The sequence below is a fragment of the Lonchura striata genome, chromosome 9, assembly GCF_050655825.1.
Source record: "Lonchura striata isolate lonStrDom1 chromosome 9, ASM5065582v1, whole genome shotgun sequence".
In the NCBI taxonomy this organism is placed as follows: domain Eukaryota; kingdom Metazoa; phylum Chordata; class Aves; order Passeriformes; family Estrildidae; genus Lonchura; species Lonchura striata.
Window position 1 is genome coordinate 17,174,935 of NC_140711.1, and position 17,316 is coordinate 17,192,250.

The 17,316-nt window shown below is 38.7% G+C and overlaps 1 protein-coding gene across 3 annotated transcripts in view; it reads right to left on the bottom strand.

Annotated features, from left to right (window-relative positions):
* Positions 1–17,316, bottom strand: part of SLC9A9 (solute carrier family 9 member A9) — a 195,124-nt gene that overhangs the window by 21,953 nt on the left and 155,855 nt on the right. The window contains exon 15 of one of the 3 annotated variants that reach the window (XM_085587168.1): positions 1–17,316. This exon is cut by the window's right edge and continues 17,750 nt beyond it. The exons of the other annotated variants lie outside the window; for them this stretch is intronic. The gene's annotated coding sequence lies outside the window, so the exon portion shown is untranslated. 3 annotated transcript variants of the gene reach the window in all.

Genomic DNA, 17,316 nt, shown 5'->3' on the forward strand with positions numbered 1-17,316 from the left:
TTTTGTTTTTGTTTTTGTTTTTTTTTTTTTTTTTTTTTTTGTTGTTTTTTTGTGGGTTTTTTTTGCAATAAGGGGACCTCACATTTTGCTCTTTGTTAGAGTTCAGTTTGTGTTTGTGGCTTTTTTGTAAAGGATGGTTTGGTATAAGTTATGTGTTAGCCTAAGGAGCAAACACTCCCATTTTGGTAGCATTTGACTGGGAGCAGGCAAACCCTGAAACTTTCCTCTGGCTGAGCTGTGCATGTGGCTGACTCCTGCTAGCAGCTGACTGAGATTATTGGGGTGCTGAAGAGCCCAGCTTGTGTACGTGAGTGAGCTGGGGAGGCATCGCCAGCTCTGGAGTGCATGTGCAGCAGGTTAAAGTGCCCAAAGGAGGGGAGGTGTTTTAGAGGGAGTTCTCCTCCTGGCTCTTGCAAGAGAGCTCTACATGCTCTTGTGTACCATGGAATTTGTAGAGAATGGGGAGTTATCAGTAGACACTGGTTGAAAAATTGGGTAATGGTTATGTTAGGTGTAATTGTTAGAATAGCAGATGTGTTTTTGAAAAATTTGTGAGATGTACAGTGATTTAACATGTAAAGATAAATTAATCTGCACTGTGGAGAAATCACTAAGTCTGGTATAAATTATATTCTAATTTTAACTTATAGCTGTTACTAGCAAATTCTCTTCTAGTTCTTTGACTTTTTTTAATCTTTTCAAGGATTAAAAAAAATTAAAAAGTCTGCTACTGTTGTAACTTAAAATGCTAAACAATTGAGGATGAAAGGAATAATACTGTAGCTCTGCAAAGTCAAATCATCAGGTCTCTTTTTTTAAAGGATTCATTCTGTCTTTGTCTTTCTCCAGTCTGAAAGAAGGAAGAGTAATGAAAATCAGTATTAATAAGATCTGGTTCAATGTGAATTTATGGGAAAGTCTGATTTAAATTCCAGATCCAGATGTAATGTCAGACCCTAAGAATTAACTCTGCCTTTTTTGTAGAATAGGGCTAAAAATATGCTGCTTTATACTTTGAAACTGGAAACATTGCAGAGATGTGGGCAAAATGGAGGAAGTTAGTGAAATTAATCTTAGTCACAAATTTTTATATATAAGCAGTTGCAGACTGAGAAGTGGCTTGTTCTCTTATGTGTGTTGAGTAAGATGTCTGGGGGATTTGCAGACCACAGTCTTAGTTACTTAGATCACTACTTAGTCTTGTAGTTATCTCCCTGAGGCAGAGCAAATCAAGACATCTTACTCAAGTTATTTGAAGTCTATTATATCCTGAATATAACACCTCCATGTAAGTAAAAATCAGAGACCTAAATGGAAACCTGCTTTTATAACTGCTGAGTGGTAATGCAGCTACTCTTGAAAATGGAAGGATAGAGCATGCAAAGGATGAAAGAATACTCATATAAGATAAAAAATATATGAAGAGACAAATTAACTTTAGAAAAAAGGTTTGGAAGATGTAGACTCTTTATCTACAAGGCAGATAAAGAGTAGAAGAAAAACTTTCCCTGCCATCAGTTGTATCATAACAATAATTCTTCATAATCATAACAATGATTCTTCATCTGACAAAAACCAGTAACCACCACTCAAAACAGCCTCCAACCTTTCCCAAACAAAACAAGCACTACCACCTCTACCACCAAAATCAAAACAAATCAAATGAAAAATACCAAAAACTTGCAACCAACTAAACAGCACCACCAGAGATGCATCAGAGTCAGCTACATAAAATGAATAGGCAAGACTGCTGCACTAATCACATTGTGCTCAGTATGTGCATGGACTTTTCTGAAAAATGTGTGTGATTTTAAGTTGACATCATTGGTATCCCTTATTTCCAGACACATTTCAGCAGGATATCAGGCAGACATCTAACCTGCCAGTCTTACTTTTTCATCAGCAAAGAGAAATGGCCAAATCCAAGACCATTAAGTCCAGCACTGAAGGATAAGACTAATTGGAACTAATTGAGGTTAGGATGAGTTTCTTTCCCTTTCTTGACTGTAAAACAGTCTAAACAATTAAATTAGATGTAGATGACTAATAATTAAGTATCTAAAACTTGGTGAAATGAATCTCGCTTCAGAAGGTGAGACTATAGAATTCCTAAGGTAAAATATAAGAATTCAAACACAATGTCCTCCATATCAAGGAAATTAGGACTATAAAAGGCATCCATTTTCATAATTAGAAAACACTACATTAAATACATCTAGAAGAAAAAGAAAGGTAAAAAGCATATAAATTTCTGTGTAAGAAGTATGGTACCAAACCCAGCAAAAACTTCAAACATGTTTAGCTAGTGAAAACCTGGGTATACATGGGATTCATGAAAAGAAATTTGACCTCTGAAAACTTAAAAGGATTTCCTGGCATGTGTTAAGGCATAGAAACTTCTCAGGACAATCCAAAATTCCTCTGCCTGTAGTTTGGCAATAGGGTTTCTTTTCCTGCAGAAGAGGAACTTCTGCACATGGTACATTTAACATGATTACAGAACTGGAGATACCATAGGTATGAGTAAGATAAATTATTGCATTAGAAAGGATGAACTTTGTTGTGACCTGGCTGTGCACGGATGCTTAAAGCCTTAGAAAGTCTCTGGTGCTAGCTGCCTCAGGTGAGATCACTTTGAAGCTCTTCACTTGAAGTACAGCTTTTGTATAAAACACTTGAACTCTGGTGCTGGCAGAGTGACGTAATTTAGAAGCACAGGCAAGTTAGCAGGGGTTTCTGCACTCTGTGTGGAAGATTGTTTCATGAGATTGTCCTTGGCATCACCATCTGGCAGAGAAGTATTCCAGAAAGCAGATGTGTGAAGAATGTGAACTGGCAGGAGTTACACCCCTTACTAATGATAGTTTAATACCAGTGGCACCACAAATCTAATAATTTGCACGGTGTAGGGAAATAAACCTCAGACATTAAATACAGTGAAATATAAGTACAAATTGGTTTTGATTAAGTAAATTACTTCAATATCACAGAGGAGAACAGAGGTCTGATTCAAATGAAGTGAAAGCTTTCAGAAACCTTTCATCAATAAATTATGTCAGGTAAAATGAATCCACACCAAGACAGCTCCTGAGGATAGCAGTGGTTGTAGTGTCTCCACCCTGTAACAGGAGAACCTTGGGACCAGGAGCATGATGGAGGTAGAGAGTAACAAGAGAATATGTGAGCAAGAGTTTCCAAACCAATGGGCTGTATTCTCCTCAAGCTAAAATACTGCAGTGAAAGCAAGGCAAGAAAATGGCTGCTAGAACTTTGTGAGTAACAGCTGGGTTAATAGTCCTGCTATGGGCCTCTGGTGATGCAGATGGAGAGCTAAAGCCAAAGCACCAAAATTATGTTCCAATAGAAATAATTATTTTGTATTTTTTCAATAAGTCACATGAGATATTTAATCAAATACATGACATATAGCAGCAAAATAACAGATCTGTGGAGAGGGTTTTTGAGAAATCTCCAGCTTCTGCATTGCCATGAGTCAAAGAATGCTCTCGGTGTTTTAAAGGTACAACTTGAAAGGGAAGTACAATCCCTTATAAGAAAAATCCTGTAAAGAACTTCTTTTCTTGTAGAATTTAGTAGAAGGACAAGCAACAAAAGTGGAAGAAGGCTTGGAGGAACAATGTCTCTTTTATTCTGATGCTTGCTTGTTTTCGTAAAGGTTCTAAAAAAAAAAATAGAAACAAAAGTGATCATTCTCTATATATTTTAGAAAAAGAAAATCTGTATAAAGATAATAGAATCTCTCTGTCAGAAGACTGCTATAAAGAATAAAACACAAGATTGGTGTCATGTCAGAAGGGAGCAGTAGCTCCAAGAAAAATGAAAATTCTGGAAAAGCTTTTTGAAGACTGTTTGGTACAGTAGTGAAGGTAGACTGGAGTGCTGCTGTCTTAGCCCAGTATGAGTGTGCAAAGAGAACTTGTAATCAGGGTTGTTTGTGTCCCTATGGAATGTAAAAGCAGGATCCCAACATGAGCTGTGCTGGGTGAAGCCCTTGAGCGAGCTGACAGCACCTGCAGAGCATACAGTGCAGTCATGGAAATATAGCATTGCTTTTTGTGTGATTGTGAGAAACCATGCTCATTCCAGATATGGAAGTAGATTCAAAAGCTGTGTGGCAAGATCAGGACATGGTTTGGCTTTTTGCAGGAGTGTATTTTACTAAATGGCATGTTGTAGTTCAGGCCAGATTGGTAATGAGTAAGAAGTGCTGGGACTGGCTTAAAATAAGCAGTCCTTGGATCTCCCTGTGCTGAGCTGCTGAGAGCAGAAGAACCTTTGTAAAGTCTTGCTAATAGTCTGTTTAGTTTAAATACATCCTCTGAAAATCGCTGCTCCTATGAGCAGGTTGGTCCAAAGACTGCATTCCGATTCTCCAGCAGCTTTTTCCAATGTGTAACCCATGTTACAGACACAATTATCTAGTTGGATGAAGTTGGAACTCTTTAATAGGTTTGTAAAGAAAGCACATTAAGAAGGGGAGGGTTCAGTGTTGAAGATGTGAAGACACATTGCCTAGGAATAGGTTCTGCTGTGATCCAAAGAAAGCAGCCTTCTGGCAAGCCAGATCTTTGCTGTTGTAAGGATATTTTAATACACAGAAAGACCTGCTAGAAAGCCCTCACAAAATAATGTTCCCTAAGAGATATGGAAATTCGATTGCAAAGAACAAATTAGGATAATTAATTATGGCCCATATCTAATAATAAAATAGTTTAGTGAACATGGAAAGAAATGAGGTATTTATTCTCATATTAGTTTAAAATTCTGTGTAGACAAACCAGAATACTTTATGAACAGTGCCAGATTAAAAAAACAGAGCAGAGGATACATATTAAGAGATCAAACTGCCTTTTGATCAGCAGAGCAGCTTATCAAATATAAATCAGAAATATGAAAAGCAAATGCCTGATCTCCAGCCAGGATGGCTCATCTCCTTGCTCCTGTCCCTGCACTCATCTGAGCAGGACAATTGTCTTGAAAGGACCTGAGGCTTTCCTGTGAGCCTGTGAATGCTGGCAAGCTGTGAGTGGGGACAGTGAGATGTGATGGGCAAAGCTGGAGAAACATGGGGCAGGTCATGGGTGGGAACAAGACAGATTTTTGCAAGCATGACGAGTGACTTCTGTAGTTGGTATCAGTCCCTTGTGTTGATTGCCAGGACACTGCACACACACACTGGTGCTGCCCCTGATACCAATACAGACTGTGACAGAGGTGGGGAAAAGTACAGTACAGCATGAATGAGCATGAGGTTTTTTCATGCTGTGTTTTATTACAGGGGGAGAGGTCACTTGTTTAGGGTATCGGTCATGAGCTGCTCATAATAGAAAAGCCAGAAATATTGTGCATAAGTAGGTGTAGCTATTCTATTAACGTGATTTAGTTAAGAAACACATTTATTGAGATCACTGTTTTTGTTTCCCATCTTTGACAAATCCTGTGGTAACTCATGATCCAGAGTGGATACCAAAACTGTTTGCTACTCAGATTTCACTCTAGTCTTTTTTAAAAATTTTTTTTTTTGATGTGTGGTCAAATTATTGGTTGGTAGCTGCTGCTGGATTGGATGACAACATTTAGATAGCTAAAGCTATTGTTCTGGTTTTCCCATGAGAAAGCATAAGAAGGAATTTGGTCACTTGAAGACACTTGACATGGAGTTCTGACAGAATTTTGTTGTTTGCAGAGGGGACCTGTTTTGAGCAGTGCAGCACACTTGCATCACTCTGCAGTCTGCTGGGGAAGGGAAATGAAGCATGGTCCTTTCTTCTCTGGGGCTTCAGTGCTCATGATTTATGTTAGCTGCCTTGTTTGCTTTGTTTTCCCAAAATTCCTATGGCTGGAACATATCAGATACAAAAATGACTTCTAAGCCTGTGAGAGGAGCATGGATAGCCAGGTCCCATAAATAACTGATCTTCTGCAATGGTGAGACCAGAGCTAACTCAGCAACAGCCCCGAGCACTCTGGGGCAGGGAACAGGATCAAGGGAAGAACTGAAGTCATGTTGGGACCAAGTGGAAGAGCTTTGAGCAGCTGCAGCTGTAACATGCTTAGAACTTAACTTTCTATATGAGCTAAAGCAGTGGATAAGGCACTCTGTGTGTGAACTGCAGAAGTCCTGTGAGGTGGTTGGAAGTGAAAATCAGAATATAATATACATTATCTTGAGCTGTGCTTCAAACTGAGTTTGTGTTAGTTTTGTGTGCTCTAAGGGCTGAATTGTTTGTGGGAAGCTGTAATAAATGCTTGGCCAGAGATTCACCATTAAGATTTACAGGCAAGGCATTCCTTGGGAAATCCACCACTGACTGAGGCCATGGAGTTCTCCAAGCTCCTGCCAAAATGAGGGGCAGCACTGCCAGAGACACCTGATTTAGCAAGGCTTTCCAGCACTTTGGTATGGCCCACTACATCTGGATTTGTCTTGTTAATTAATAATCCAAACCAAGGGTCACTTGTTCTGTATTAGGACAATGATAACTTCTAATAATTTTTGAAATCAAAATCCATGATGGCATCTTAAAGAAAAAAAAAATGGGCAAAAAATCCCAAACACATCACCCCAAAATAGAAACCTAAGCCTCCCAATAAACCTTTTGAAAATATGGAAACGTAAAACACATTGCAAAGCTCATTGGGTAACTTAGCAGTAGCAGTCACATTTTTGAGTACTTAATGATTTTTATGTAACACTGCAGTACAGAAATTGCTGGCATCAAGGTATGTCCTTGAAGATGCAAAGCTTGCAGTGCTGTCCCAGGAAATGAGCTGCCTGGAAAATTCAAGTCAAATTCTTAAAACAAAAAGAAAATAAAAAGGGGAACAGCAAAGGCTCAAATAAATGTAAGTTTTCAAGAAATTTTAGAATAGACTACATTTATCATCATCTGGTTTACAGTGAAATCTAGGGACCAAGTACAAAATAGGCTTAATATTCTAAATTGTCAAAAATTATACTGGTTTGCCGTTTTTATTAGTGAATTATAACTAGTTTAATATTACATAACAGAAATCTTAAAAATTAATTTTCAGGTGTTTGGTATGAGAAACCTTTGCCAACCCCTGTAATATAACCATTGCCCTTTTAAGCTGTATTTGGCTCTTTTTTCCTGTGGCTGTTAAGGAAGAAGAGAACTGTAACACAAGAACAATAACATGTATTTAACCTACATATAAAGCTGTCCAGAAAGTTTTTATAGAAAATAGGTCTTGTCAGACCAATCTGATTTTATCCTGAGATGAAATTACAAGTCTGATAAAAATGACATGCCTTTAATGAGCTTTGTTAAGGCATTTGGAAAGGCCTGATGATAAAATTCCCTCTACAGTATCAATAAGACACAAATTGGTTAAGAATTGGCTGGTTGATAGATGTTAAATAGCATTTGCCAGTGAAGAGCTGCCATGAATTGGTGAGTGTTTCAATGCAGGTTTGAGAAAGGTCAATGGAAAATTTAATATTCAATAATTTCACCACCATGAAGTTGCTCATGAAAGCTCATGTGGATGATGCAGACAAAATCCCAGTAAGGACAGAGTAGTCACATAACCATACCTTGAATGCTTGGTAAGATGTTCTGTTATAAATGGTGTTTTGTAATTGCATTCCTGAAAAAAAATAAGTGATGATGGCCAAACTTCCCTGCAGTGCCTGTCAGTTGTAGCACCAAGACTTTTCATGAGCTCCAAGGAAAGCAATGCATGGAAACAGTGAGTAAAGAATTAAAGCAGTGTGCCAGTCTTTTGTGTCAGACAGAAGGAAGACCAGAGCTGAAATACTATGTCCAGTGTGGTGATCCATGTTTTAAAGTGGTTATCAAAAAGTTGGAAAATTTCTAAGGAAGATCCCACTAATTCATCTCACAAAATACAAAAAATATAAGAAAAAGGAAAATAGTGACTTAATGAACTCTTTAAGTACATTTTCATGGGTAACACACAACATGATACTGGAATGTATATTTAAAAAAATAAATTAATGCAGGCAATGAACTAAATCTGTGATAAAAGATCTAAGATATTTTAACAGTGACTACTCAGTGGTAAATATTCCTAAGAAAAGAAAAGATATCTTCATTGTTGGTATTTTCTGATCAGGAATGGATACCTTCCTGACACATGGCGTCCTTTAGCATGCACAAATTTCTGAAATCAATGCAGGATGAAAACTGTGTCTCTGATGGCCAGGACTTCAGACTTGATAATGTAAAAGACCATGTGCAGCCTAAAATTCAGGCTTTATTAGTTTAATTAACACCTTTAGAAGGTATTTGTAGCTAGGAAAGCCAGAGAAGTACTTCAAGTTAATTCTTTCTGCTAAGTTAGTTAAGTATCTGAGGAAATATTCAGTCTTCAAATTACACTTTATTTTGGTCTTCCTAGTTGTCCTGGGTTATATCTGTGTCACTACACTTGCTAAACCCTATCTAGTTACTCAGCTCTGCTTCATTTATCTTGCTAGCATTCTGTAGGAGCACATCAACTTGGATCCTCTTTGTTCCAGCAGTGGAATAAGCACTTCATTGTCTTTGTGTGTGAACCTGTAGTTCTTCAATGAATTTTACAATCCTGTATTGGCTTTGTACTCAATTATAGTTATTAGCTTGAGGTTTGTTCACAAAGCAACACTTAACTCATTTAGCATATTGAGAAAAATGCTTTGTGCAATTTATTTAGAATTTAAGTAGATTTTTTTTTTGTTCTTGTTAAACTCCTATTTCTAACATAGGAGAATACATTTACAGTAATTGACTATTCTCTCTTATTCTGGGGAAAAAAAAAGTCTGCAAATTGCATTGTAGACCTTGTGGAAATTGACACCAGTTCAAAGATTCCTCTGTTTCTGCAGAATTGTTAGCAAGGTGCAAAGGGAAAGCACTGTCTCAGCCAGAACACGATTAGTGATGAACAGCATTCAGAGGCTCAAATGTTTATTCTGCTGCAGGTGTTGAACAAAATAGGTGTCCCTGGCAATAGATACCTTCAGTACTGTCACAGAAGCTGACTTAAAGCCCAGTTAAGTAGACTCAATCTCTGTGAACATGATGATGATGAATGTTTCCCTGGTGAACAGCTGGAAGATTACCAGGCAGTGGCAGTATCTGCAGCAGCAGTTCAGTGTGTGGCCATAGATCGCCCTGGACAGCCAGGCCCATCTCTGCATGCTGTGCCTTTCTTCACCCCTGTGCTCTGCAGCTCCTATCCTGGTGCTCTGCACAGTCTCTGCTTCTCCTGCCCAGGGACTGCTTTTCCCTCCTTTCTGCCTGGCCACTGGTGCCTGTGCTCCCCGAGGAGCAGAGCTGGGTGTGACCAGCTGTGCACAGCTGGGCCGGGATGCTGCAGGGAGGGAGCTGGGCTGGGACAGGCTGCTCCAGTGCCTCTGCCTGAGACAGCTTCTCTACCAGGTGCATCCCTTGCTCATCTTCTGGGAGCTAAGGGACCTCCAACACAGAGATGCTGCTATGGTCTCCAAAAATCTGATCAGCTTTTTGTCCACAAGGCTTCATAATGTGGCAGTAGCCGATATCTGGTGTGTGAACAATAATCTGTGACTGTCAATGTCATGAAAGATTTAAATAAGTTGCCTCTCTTTAGCTATACTTCCTCAGCCCACAGAAATAACCTGAAAGTGTCAATTTCCTTTCATTCATTTTTATCATTGGCATAGATAAGAGATTGAAACCTTTACTAAAAATATCTATTTTTCACTCTGTAGGTAACTGTTTTCCACAGCACCATTGGAGCAACTCCCTCTGCTATTTCTGGCTTATGCATGTCTAGATAGTACAGTCTAGAGGTATATATGCCAAATTATTTAGGAAGCTTGGCCCTTCCTAAATTATTATTTTATGTATTTGCGCATGATAGTGGGTGTTCCTGGTTCATTCATAGTTGTTCTTGGTCCACTCTCAGGAAAGCTGTTTGATCAGTGAGGGATTTGACATAAATTTCTGCAAGACATTAAGTTATCATTTATAATAGGAATATCTTTGATTTCTCAGTAGGAAATAATTCTGGGTTTAGATGCCAGACAGTTCAATAGAAAGTCAAAATTTTTCAAAGGTCTTTTTCATTCAATTGAAAGCTTATTTTTCAGTTAAAAATTTTTTGACCATCGCATTTAATACAGCTTTGTCTGACTTATAGTAGTCAAGGACAGAGATTTGTAAATATTTTGGATTGAGGATGGCTATGGATGTCTGACCTCAGTACTAAACAAAGTCTTTGAACTACTTTTGAAGGGAAAGGGTAGTTCAAGGACATGGAGGTACATGGAAAATTGGATAAAATGCAATGTGTTTTTAACAAAAGCCAGTTATGTCCGATTAGACCAATATCTGTTTTTGATAAGAACTGTTTGGCTGGACAAGGTTGAAGTAGGAAATCAGATCTATATATGTAGTTTTAAGTAAGGCACATAAAGCACACTGCCTCACGGGACATTATTATTTGAGAGAAACAAAAGGGAATAGTATGCATTTGAAGACCGATAAGAAATTAATTTCCTGTTTAGCCAGCTTGGGTCATCTTAGAAAGGGCATTTAGAAAGGGAAGAGAGAGCATAGGGGGTGTGCCTTGGGCTGAAGTCTTGGCAACAGAGAGCTTTGAATCTGGTAGCGATGCATGGCTGTCCTTTGCTATGTTTGTGAATATCAGTTACTATAAAATGTTATGCCCTCTCTGTATCATTCCCTCCTTGATTTTCTTATTTCTAGTTGTTTTTCTCAATATCACACTGATTGTCACTTACAGTAAAGCACTCTGACATATGAGAAGTGCCTGAGACGTGCATGTTTCCTCTCCTGTCACTCTGGGGCACTGAGGCATTGTCCTGTGAACCTTCTCAGGTGAGCAAACTGAAAGCAGCCTGTGACACATGAAGTGGAAGGAATTTAAGATGCAGAAAGTTTAATAGCAAAGCACTCTTTTGACCTCACAGTTTTGACAAAGAGACTCTTAAAATGTCATATTGAGAGGCAAGCATAAGACTTTTTATCCTGAAAGAAAAGATGACAGCAGTTTATCTTTTATGGCTGCAGTAACATTGTCTGAATGGTTAAATCAGGATTCTATGTTTGTGTAAAGATGAGATGGAACTTAGACCTATCATCATTTTGAGATTCTGTGTGTCAGGTTTTATTTGCCTGCATCTCAGCTCTGTCACTGAGGAACCTGAGAGAACTCATTCAATCTTTGGCCATAATCTGCTGAGCTACATCCACTTCACGTTCTGTTCCTCACTTCAGCAATGTACCCAAAATACTCTGCAGTTTCCTTGAGGAATTGAGACTGGCAGGTCCCAGCTCCCAGGCAATATCTGTGCCTCTGCTGTATCAAGTCATTCTGGCTTACTCAATAGTGCATGGTCTGTACCTGCAGGGTATGACTTTCAGTTAAGGCATGGCTGATCCCTCTGTGTGTGTGATAACACTATGGGGCAGCCTAGCAAAGAGCAGATAATTCAAATACACAATGCCAGTACTAATATTAGTTTGATTTTTCTCATTGGCAGTGTAATGCTTTATAGGAGTTCAAATAGCTTAAAGCTACTTGAACTCATAGAAACATTTCCGTTTTGAATGTTTTTTTGGTAACCAAGGGATGATTGTTCTGGAATACATTGTGATTCACTTTCCTCCCTCCTCCAGTTCTAAACCTGCCCTAATGATCTTTGTCTTTTAGATGCCAAGATAAACTATTGTACACGTGCATTTGTACTTATACCATGAAAATTAATATGAACTTGGAGTTGGGAGGTGATAACAAGGGACAAGGAACAGCATAATTAGATGAATTTTGCAACTGGAAGATTCTGACCCTCTGTCAAGCAAGCTAGATGCAGGGGTTAGGAGAGGAGGCTCATCAGCTTGTCATATTGTACTCGCTTCTGATGTTTGGATGGAGAGTTGGCAAAGCCCTCAATAAGCAGGTGGATAGAAAAAGTAGTAGCATGTTCACTGATCACTCAAACCTGAGCAAAATAGTTTTGAAGGAAAACAGGCTTTTGTGGGTAATGTTGGTTTGTACCATAGTGTACATTGCATGCCAAATGAAAATAGTAGAGATATTGTCTACCTTTTGGAGCTGAAACACTGCAGCTTTAGAAGAAGAGCAAAGCCTTTAGGTGTGCTGCTGTTATTAAGAGTGAGATCCTGCTTAAGGGGTTGTTGACTTATGCCCTAGATTTGAGACTTGGCAATAACTTGTCATTCTTAATCCCAGAGGGTTTGTATACACAGTATGTCCTCCCTTTTTGTTTCTTCTTCCTTTTCACTCTTTCTTGTCATTTTCCCCTGGGTTTTCTACTTGACATAATTTTCACAGATAACTCTCACCCCATCATTCCTCTCTTACTCAGGATTAAGAATTGTCTTCTACCTCTGGTTGTCATCATTTTAGCACATGTTATCTACACACTACATTTTCTAGACAGCATGTTCTTTGTGTTGTCCCTCTCACTTTCACTGAGTTTTCTTAAACAAGTACTTCAAAAAAGCTTTAACTAGTTTAAGTTCCTTAAAGTATTATAATATTATATAAAAAGTATACTATGTGCTAGAGAGAGGTACAGAAACAAATTATCTGTATCTCTGGTATTATGTCTTGCAGGTTGCTATCCTGTAAGGTGTGGGAAAACTGGTATTTGTGCAGTGCTGAGCACAGCAGAGCCTATAGTTTGTTACTGATTGTTCTGAGAACAAAGAGTGTAGGAGTAGTAATAAAAAAATAAGCTGATGATTTTTCATTAATGGTGTGCAGGAGTTTTCTATCATGATGTTTACAGACACATTTGCCATTGCACCTCACCCCAAATGCTAAGTATAAAAAGAGATTTACAATTAAAATAGTGCCTACTCACCATTAAAGATCAAAATTAAAACTAGAAAAAGTAAAAACCCAAACTCTAAGAAATAATTAACAATTTGTGTTTCTTGGTTTGTTTTTCATTCTGTTTTCTTTCAGTACCTTTTTACCCTGTGCAGGAGTAATTTCCTCAAAATGAGTTTCTCTTTGACTTTTGGGCATTAATGTGCCAATTTTCTTTCTGCTGCTGAATATTATCTGATCCTGAAGCTGGCTACAGTTGAATTAATGTTGCTGTCAATCACAGCTGCTTATCTGAGTTTTCTGGGGCTGAAATTGAAAATTCCGTAATAGTGTGGTGTCAGAGCTTAGGTATTTTTCTCAACATGGCCAAATGGTGTTGTTCCCTCCCTCCTTGCCCTCTGCGTGCCCCATTCTGTCACCAGCTGCAGAGGGTACAGCCTCTGCCAAGCCTTGGGTCAAACCTGAGCATTTGAGCTGTGAAATGGGAGGGATGCAGTGGCAGGAAGCAGACAAGTTCTCCAGCTTTCCCTCTGCACTGCAGCAACGCTCTTGGTGCAGCAGCTGCTGGAAGGTGAAGCTGCCCTATCACATATGAAGGAAGATTCTGACCCAGTCTACCCAGGCTCTTTTCCTGGGTTTTGCTGGATGCTGCTTCCTTCCCCTCTACTGCACAGATCCCAGGAGATGTTAGAATAACATAATGTCCAGATACCTGTCCTCAGACAAACAACTCATATTAATAATTAATTTGCTAGCAAGGCTTGTGTTTACCAGAACACTATTTACATTGTGAGCAAAATTTGATGAAAATCAAGTTGGGAGAAAAAACCAAAAGAAAGCATCAAAGGGTATTTATAAAGTCATAGTGGGAAATAAAGTTATAGAAAAGAAATTAAACCACCATGCAATTTTGAAGTATTGAGCAAGAACTTAATGCTCTAAACCCACCATTTTCCTTATAATCTTTATGATGGAGCTGTGTAAAGGCATGATTAATTTTAATAGACTTAATAGTGTTTATGCATAGCATAATATTAAGTCTGAATTCTACACAGATAAAGCATTGATTTCTACTCCTTCAGAGAACTCATAAAACAAAAATAAAAGGTCCTTTTTGCAGCTTGTTTCATGCACCTTCTCTTTTATATTTGATATAACTAGGTTGAATCACATACTCTATGGAAAATTTTTGTTTAAATTGGTGAAGCATAGCATAAGGCAAAGTAGTCACACAGCTTCTAGCACAGCACAGTTTTGGTGTTTAGAAAGTTCTGGGAATCTCTCAAATGCACAAGATTCAAAAATTGGAACCAGGGGGAAACAGTTTCTCTTAGACAGATTTTCAGATTTTCCTTTATCTGTTTACATCTCTGAGTAAATATCCTCAGGTTTTGATTCTGTGGGATTAATGTAACGATTCATATGAAACAGTTTGCAAAATAGGTATGAGTTGTTTGGCTTGTTTCAGCAAAACTTCTGGAGTCTCATCCACATTAGAGTTTTTGATGAAGACAAAGCATGCTGATGGGTATTGGAGCACACTGAATCCCATTAGCCCACTTGTATGTGTGCACAGATGAATCTATTCACACCAGGAGCCAGTGCAGAACAGATGTTACGTTGAAAAAATTGATTTGTTCATAGAGTTTATTTATTCTGTTTGTGCTATTAAACTTTGGCATCTCTCCAAAGAACTGCTAGAATGCTCAGACTTTTTGCTGTGTTTTGCTATTTAATTTGTTAGCTTTGGGCACATTTATATTCAGGGCTGTACCACTGAAACTTAAATCAGGTAATTCAATCATAAATTACGTACATTGAGTGTCTAGTCACTAAAGGTGTCCACTCGAGGTTTTGCCTGACTTAAAGTCAGTTTTAAAATATCTCTATGGAGACAGCGTGACTTTGAATAAAGATTGAGTGGAAGTTCCCCACCTACTTAATGGGGTAATGCTGAGAACAGGGGAAGAGAGACATTTCACAGGTAACATTTACAGACCAGCAGTCACATAAACCAAACTGCCAGATGAAAATAGCAAGCCCATGCAACAGTCCTGCAAAGATGGATTGTTTCCCCTTCCCCTGTCTAGCCAGTGTGACTGGGCAGGACTTTGTTCTGAAACAGGAATACCCTGTGCCACTGCCTGGGCTGCTGACACCTCTTTTAAAAACAGAGAAGGAAGCAACTCATTTTTGCAGTCAGCAGTGAACCAAGTGTGGTAGTTACACAATAATGTAGAAAAGGTAATGAACACTTACATGTAATTATATTATTTTGTTATAATAGGTCAATGTGTGCAGTTCTATAGGTCTTGTTCATAAACCATTTTCTCAGCAACCCCCTGACTTTCTCATTGGTGTAGGTACTATGCAGTGTGCACAGGAGCTCTGGTGCTCCATCTGCTGAGGTTCTATAAAGTCCTTATGAAATATCATTGTGAAACTGATTCTTTGGGATATTTGGGTGTTGCAGTAGTCATCACCTAACTGCCAGACCCCAAAGTGCCTGTGGGACTTGTGAGCTTTGAATTCTGTAATAACAAGGCTGAGTCATAAAGAGACTTTAGAGTCCTGATGAGTGTAAATTCACTGAAGCTGCATCAAAATGAGATACTGAGAGAGGGTGGGAAGCAAAAGTTCCTCTCCCTGTTTAGCTCTCTGCTCTGGGGGGCACTCGCATCAGTGGATCTGCCTTGGGGTCTTGAACTAGAGTCTCTGTTAAATATTCTCTGTGGAAAGCACTACTGCCTCCCATAACTCCAGACACCTCATGGCCCAGGGAATGGAGCACATTCCAAAGCCTTGTTCCACATTTACTTTGCCACATCCAGAGTTGCAAGGTGAACCACAGTGAGGCTACATGGCATTCTGTGCTAGTGTCTGTGGGTCCCACCTGTGATAGCAATGGTAGTACTGTTTACCTATTTAGATGTAAGCCTCAATTTTCCTCATATGACTCAAAGACAGGCTTCAGTGCATTCATCTCTCTGCCTCAGGGACTATTTAATAATTTAGACCAGGTAAAGTTGTTCTATTGTGAGAAACCAAGAGAACTCTATACCTGAAGGGGTTTTCTAAAAATTGGGATTCATTCTCTGAAGCAATTATGTGGCCCTTTATACCTTAAATAGCCAGTGAGCTCTGCTGGGATGGGGAACAAGCTACCCCCAAAGGGTCTTGTCTGCTTGTGAGCACACCTACAGAGTAGGAGCAGAGTGGCAGCAGGCAGGGGATGCCAGTCTTCAAGCAGCTCCGGGCTGGCAGCACTTAGAGCTGGGCTGAAGGCTTTGCCTGCTGGTGGCAACACAGACATCTGGGCCAGGAATTCACCACCACAGAATGTAGATGCTTCTGGAAACTGTTCACAAATAACCAGTATCATGTCTGCCATTTAGATTGATATGAAAAGGCTGTGAAGCTTCTAACTTGTTTTGGACACATTTTCTGGAAATTATAGAACTCTGATATGCTGCTTCTCAAGCCCTTGTATAATTTTACTTGGGTACACTGCAAGTGTGTTCTTGAATCCAAGTTTTGTTCCTTTGGGTTTATCCCATGAATCATGCTATAGCTCTATGGAACAAGCTTACAGCCCTAAATATATCAGGAGCATAATGTATATAAATATTATTTTAGCTTAGCACTGCAACCATTTTAGAGAATTATTTACACAGAGAAGTACAATAATATAAGAAATATGTCATGCAAGATGTCTATGCAAATCAAGTCAGTATATACTAAAAAACAAGAAGTAATTGATGCCCTTGGGTGACAGACTAAAGAGGAAATAGAAAAGTGAGAAATAGCATAATAAATCTAAGTATTATTAGAATTAGGAAATCAGTTTAGGATATCTGCCTGCAAAATGGAAGAATATTTTATGGAATTTTATTTACATTAGCTAGCCAAGAAGACTATTTACTGTGCAAAAATGGAAATTATTCTTTAACTTTAGTTTGGTCTTCTCTGCTTTCAAATGCAGCATGGTTCAGTGCTGAATGCACTGGTTTTTGCAGGCTTAGATGCTTATCCAGAAGATTATTGTCAAGTCATGCTAAGGATTTTCTGTATTGAGAAAGCCAGGTGTGTGGGGCATGGTATTTTGTAATAAAGTGGGCCCTTCCTTAAGGTCTCAACTGGTTTTTTCTTTTTAGTATCCAGATACACATATCCTTTGTGTGTTTGAAGCTGGAGACTAAGAAAAAAGAATGTTGCAGTCAGTAAGAAAGGTGTTCATAGCAAATACATGTAGAAAAAACCCATAGTTAAATGAGTATTTTGGGGAGAAAAAAGTAGCTCAATTTTGCCCACAAGAGGTAGTTCTGCTGTAGGATTTTTTTTTAGTCATCTTAGTATCACTTTAAAACATTAGGAAAGTTGAGTAGTGCTCTTCTAATTAACCAGAAATAGATGGACCTGTTTTGTCTTTACAAGTCTGCTTGGGGCATTCCTTTACCAACTGAA